This window comes from Lepidothrix coronata, unplaced genomic scaffold (genome assembly GCF_001604755.1).
Source record: "Lepidothrix coronata isolate B3197 unplaced genomic scaffold, Lepidothrix_coronata-1.0 Scaffold30, whole genome shotgun sequence".
Taxonomy (NCBI): Eukaryota; Metazoa; Chordata; class Aves; order Passeriformes; family Pipridae; genus Lepidothrix; species Lepidothrix coronata.
Genome location: NW_016690210.1, coordinates 2,654,874 through 2,660,873, shown reverse-complemented (window position 1 = coordinate 2,660,873; position 6,000 = coordinate 2,654,874). Strand labels below are relative to the sequence as shown.

General features: G+C 45.0%; 1 long non-coding RNA gene across 2 annotated transcripts; it reads left to right on the top strand.

The window, feature by feature from the left end:
• The first annotated feature begins 228 nt into the window (after window positions 1–228).
• On the top strand, window positions 229–5,427 carry LOC108495382. Of its 2 annotated transcripts, none has more exons than XR_001874106.1 (3): window positions 229–724; window positions 1,246–1,387; window positions 4,794–5,427. It is a non-coding gene; the product is annotated as an uncharacterized LOC108495382 (long non-coding RNA). The 2 variants fall into 2 exon arrangements; XR_001874107.1 differs by lacking the exon at window positions 4,794–5,427 and adding an exon at window positions 2,830–4,265.
• Window positions 5,428–6,000: the final 573 nt, after the last annotated feature.

Below are 6,000 nucleotides of genomic sequence, written 5' to 3'. Positions count from 1 at the left end.
TTGGTTAAGTCTCTCTCAATTATTCTAGAATGGGTAACAAAGAGACAAACTCCGGGCAGTGCTGCCAGCTCTTGTGATTTTTGCCAGTCCTGCAATATTTGCTTTTTGTTCTCTTGGCTTTTGCTCCCAGATTAACGCAATGAAATTCCTCTTCCCATTGGCAAACAAGGGGAGGGGAACAAAAAGCGCTCCAGGTGTCACGTCTACCTGGCAGGAAAGGAAAGCCAGGACCTGTGACCTGGGAACCCCCAGGCAGTTAGAACTGAACTCAGACACGTCACCCCCATGAAAGCCACAGCTCCATCACTGCACTGTGGATATGGTTGTAAATAATCCCTGCTCAATAAATCAGGGTGACAAATGACTGCTCTTCTCTCTCACTGACGCCCACCACCACCCATGTATTACCTCATCACTCTCTTTTCTTACAGTTGTGCCTTCTTGCCAAGAGCTCCTGGTTTTTTTTCTGCTGTTCCAGGGGAAAGCCTTCAGGGATTGTGCTCCCTTCCCCACACAGAGGTGCCCACAGCCAGATGCAGCAGGGCCCAGACTGAGTCTGGGGAGGAGACCAGCCAAGGCAGATCTCTTCAGATAGGCAGCTGACCTTCTTGGCAGCTCCAGCCTGAAGATAACCAAGTGGAGAGACCAGGGATACCATGCAAGATCTTTCCTCAGCAAATATGGGGTGCTGCTTGGCTGATGGAAAGGTGCCTTTAAGGAAAAGGTAGGTGGATCGCAAAGGTTGCTGCATACAAACTTATCTTGTTCAGCAAGTTTATTCTTGCTTTTATTCTCCTCCTTCCTGTTAAAACCCACCATTGTGAATGATTCAGTGAGTCACAGTCGTGATGCATGTCTGGATATGGAAAAGTCATTCTGCTGCTGCTCCTGTTCCTTCTGTGAGCACATCAGGTGTAAGCACATCATCCCCTTCCCTTCCTCTTTCACCAACACCAAGCTCTCCTGGCTGTGGCTCTCAGCATTCACCTGATGAGAAGCACTAGTGACTTGTGGCCCCGCTGTGACTAACACTGCTTGCTTTGCTGTAATGTAGTAAAAGCACCTCAAGATGCTGTTTCAGTGTGAATGACTGGAAGCAACTAAACCTATGCATTGCCTTGACAAAAACGCAGGAATCTGAGCTCTTCTGCTTCACTTCTGCACAGGGATAATGTCACGGAAGTCATTATTGCTGGTATCTAATGTGCAGAGATGGAAAATGCTGTGATTTTTTTTTTTTTTCAGTGGTGTAACTCTCCTGATGTAATCATTACATAAGGATTTCATCAAAATGACTGCTGCGTTTACAAAGGCATCAGTAAACAGAGAATACCCCTGACAGGTCAGAAGTGATAACATTTTCCTGACGCAGCACATAAATTGCCAAGTAAGTGTTCTCTTCATTTGCATCACTTTTACCTCAACGTAATTCCATTAATTCGACGTTTACAGGAGGGGTGTGGATCTCCCAGGAGGAAGTTCACCTTTACAGTTCTTGAAATGGATGGCATGTGGGTTTCCAGCAGCTGAGCTGTGATTGTTCAGCAGAAATTAGCTCTGCACAGAGCTGATGGAACTGCACACAGCAGGGTCATTAAGAGGAAATGGGCAACCAAATCTTGTTTGCATCGTTTCAGAGACCACTTAGAGCTGGAAACCCATAAATGAATGACAGGATTCTTTGAGGAAACAGAGTGTTAAACTTTCTACCCTTAGCCAGTCTCTAGACTGAGTAGGGACTGCTGTGGCAAGAAACTTTAGGATATCTCAGGTCCATCCCTTGCTCAGTGACAAAGGGATTGGCTCAGAGGAAGGTCTGACCCTGAACTCTTATCCTATCCCCCTTGCAACACCATGCAAGGGATATTTCTGCCTTGCCTTTTCACAATGTGACCATATCTCTTGCATTCATATTCATGCCCCTTGGGTCTGAAAAGAGGTTTTTCTACATACAGTTAGAAATTTGTAGATCACTTTAAGGCTTTTATCCTGGAGAAATGCACTCTAGGAGCCAAACAGGTTGCTGGCTGTTGTGTGAGCTTGCCTTGTAGTTTATACAATGCCTTATGCAAATTGAAAAACTTTGAAGTTTGAACTTCTGGACTGCGCTGTAGGTTTGGCTAATAGAAAGTCCTTCTGTACTTCAAAGCTTTCCTAAGATGTCAAACATTTTGAGTTAATTAGGGTTAGAAGAGGTTTCACATTTGTGACAGCAGAGAGTCAAATAAAGCTTTGCTTACAAAGTCTCTCACTTGGAAATACCCACAAAGCTGTTCAGTGTTAATTCCCAAGTTTGCTTTACGATTTTTGGGTAAACATTGTCTCTTCTCTCAACCTCTGTGAAGGGGCTCTTCCAGGTCTTTGTTTGCCTTCCTTTCACAGCACAGTTTGTCTAGGTTTGGTGGGGATTGTGCTAACCTTGCCACCAAGTTTGCAGGAAGACTGTCAAAACACTTTCTACCTGTGCACTTTGAGATGATTGCTAACAGAGGGCTGGAGTTTCAAATATAACAGCAGCACAGATATGATGACTTAAAAATTTACAGATGACTTCTGACAAAGCATTTGGAGCATTAAGGGAGGTTCACCACTTTTAAGTTGAAAAAAGCAATTCAAGATTGTCACCTGAGCTAGGTGATGTTGTCTTGGTTGGGTTTATTTCTGACATTTTTGCTAGTCCTATTAGAATTTTACAGAAAAGATCTGCAATCCTTCTTTATTATTAGGGACAAGACACTAAAACTCAAGAAGAAAAATGTGTCTTGGGGCAATGTGAGCCTTTAAGACAGATACAATACCCTTTGTCTTACCTGTTGTTTTGGACTGTAGAGAGGCAGGTCTCATCCCCACCCAATGAGACAGAATTGAAGAAAACCATTTCTGCAGTTCCAGTTGGTGTCCTTCGCTCCACCAGGATTCCGTGGGATGGAGCCCAACACCTTTCGGGAAGTCTCCTCATGGTTGTCCTCAGCTCTCTGGCAGCTTCCCCTCTCTTCCATGACCACGTGCCAGCACACAGCCTTTTGCACAAGCAGTTGCCATCACCTGTGCCTGGAAAAGGAATTCCCCCATCCCCACATCCCGCTGTGTTTGCCGCAGTGCAGGGTTTCCACCAAGGCAGGCCACAAGTCCTGCTGCTGGAAGTTGCAGTCCAAGGCTTCCTGAGAAGCTGAGAGCCTGGTCTCACACTGCAGCCCCCAAACCTTGCCAAGCTGTGCTCCCAGTGCCACTAATGGCTTATCTCCCAGTTGCAACTACTTAGGAGGTGCAAGTGGATTTGTACATCTTGCGTTCCCTTGGATGGGTCGGAGCCCCTGGCTGCAATCCCAGCATCTCCCACTGGCTGACTGGAGACATCCATCCTGCTCCACCACAGGAGAGGCCATTCCCTGTCCTGTTTTTATCAGACATGCCAGAGTTACTGAGATAACAGAAAATAAGACAGAACTGGAGACCACACCAGACATGAGTCACGCTGGGGATATTTGAATCAGTGGAGCTCCCCTCACTTCCATATCCCATGTTGGGGGCATGTTCAGCTCTTCCCAAAGCATTTGTCCCACAGTAAGGCAGAGGAATAAATGTATATAAATAATGTAATACCCACCACTAGTTCTTGAGATACTTGAATGGCATTTCAAGGCTAGAGCTTGGGATTTTGTTTGGATGGAGAACATTGCTCCTCTGTTTGCTTTTTTATTTAAATGATCACAGAATGAGATATTAAAGTCTTGTCTACACTGGAAAAAAAAATAAAATAAACTGGTTTATATCACAAAACCAAAGCAGACAGCTTCATGCAGACACCACTATGTGACATTAGAGTCTTTTATTGATTTCACTTACACCTCTTGGGAATAGCTCACATTTAAAGTCAAATATAAAAGGCCATTTTTATACTGGAATATTTCTGTAGAGAGGAGATGATGGTGTAACTGCACCACGTATATTATAAGGAACTTCTAACACTTTGATAAGTAGACAAGGTCTTTGAGATTGCATGAGGGAGTGATTCCAGATATGAATCTTGGCCCAAAAACAGGCTTGAGGCTTATTCCTACACATCAGGGTTCAGGCCCTCAGCTGGGGTAAGCTGATGCTACTCCATTGATTTTTGAAAAACTAAACCAATTTCCAGCAGAGGAGAATCTGCTCCAGATTTCCCAGCTGCCCTATCAAAAATCTTCTCAGAGTATTGACTGGGGAAAGAAAACAGGCCTCAGCCTGATATGAAAGAACATAATAGACCTTTAATTTAATTGACTTAATTTTATTGGCAGCCATTGAATGATGAAATGAAAACAGATGATCTGGATGAATAAGAAAAGGTTAGATGGGAGTAACCCATTAGTAAATATCAAGGCATCATCCTATTGTCCTCATTTAATAAAGGAACAGGTCAGTAAGTATCATCATAAACATTTTTACATTTTAGTGGAGATTTATTTGACATCATTACTAGCAGAGAGATGGATCCTTGGAACAGCAAGTGGTGAAACAGCCTAGCAGATGAGAAGCTAGTTCCTTTAACTGGCATAAAGTAGCACAGCTCTACAGCTTGACCTATTTAATTCCACCTTTTTTAGCAGCTGAGCTATTACTTTGGACTGCAGTGGGATATTTGATTTTTTTTTAAACTTTTCTTTGACAAATCTTCCAAACTTACATCTTCTCTTGCCTATCTCTAATGTCTTAAGCCACGATGTAACTCGATATACAGTGTACCTGAGAAAGACTCGTAGAGGTAGCTGAGTTTCTTCTCAGGACCACCCCTTTCTCTTTCTCCACCCCAGGTCTTCCACTTTCCTCCCGGCCTGGGTGCTGCCAACCCCTGATGATTTGGTGTTGTGTTTGCTGGCTCCTGAGAGCCAACAGGTCTGCAATGGCTGAACTGTAAACCTGGGCAATTGGAAGGACACAGGGCTCTGTGGAGTGGGCCAGCAAAGCAGGTTGCTCACAGCCCTCCAGGCCCAGGAGATTGGGAAGGGGTGGGCTGCTTTGGAAACAAACCCTCCACACGTCAGACCTCGCCTGAAGAAGCAGCTTCTCCCCGTGCCTGCTCCAAAATGGTCCCCTCTCATGTGCCCTGCAGACAAGCCTTCAGCTGTCTGGGTCTGCCTGGAAGTCCATCCAAACAGGATTCAACAGCCACACTAAAACCTCATCCAAGGATGGGAGTACCCTGAGGGACAGAACAAATACAATACGATGTGAAAGAGACAAAATTCAGATGAGATGCGGGAAAACCAGACGTGACTCTTCACTTAACTCTTTATAACTTGCTAGTGGTGGGTGACACTTGTGTAGAAGAAGAGTAAGTTTTAACAGAATGTTGTCCAGACCAACTTTGAAAAAAGCTTTTCTGAATCTCTACCTGCAAATAAATAATTCAAAAAGAAACCCTAAAAGTAAAAAATAAAGAAAAGCTTAGATTTTTCTTCATTTTAGCTGGACTTGGTTAGAAATGACTACTCCAGTAATACAACATTTTTCGTGGTTATATATGCTGGGGTTTGATTTGGCCCTGTAGGTGCAAAAGCTGCAGATTCAACCTTCTTGCAAAGATGGGACCGGGTTGCCCAACCTGGAGCTCCCGTTGAGGAACACAAGCATTATTTTCCATGGCTGGAAGCTGCCCAAGGGCTGCCCCACTTCCCTTCACTTATAGGGACAAGGTCAAACCCTGTATGAGCACCCTGGGCACGCAGGAAGTCCCCAACACCTCACACTACCACCCTTTGCATGGGTTGTCTCATTCCTATCCCAGGGGATACACATCCTGCTGCACACCTCCTGTGTTCATCCTTTTGTCCATGTTTCCAAGAGAGGGGTTGGTCCTGCCTTGACAACCCTGGGCCAGCTCCATCATTTTGTGCCAGCTACTGTCCCCACGTGCCTGCCCCAGGTCTCTGCTGAGGATTTCTGGCTCCATGTAAGAGGCTGCTTGTCCTCCAGCTGGGATGGTGGATGCTGCTGTTGTTCCTGTCAGAGCTCCCCTAT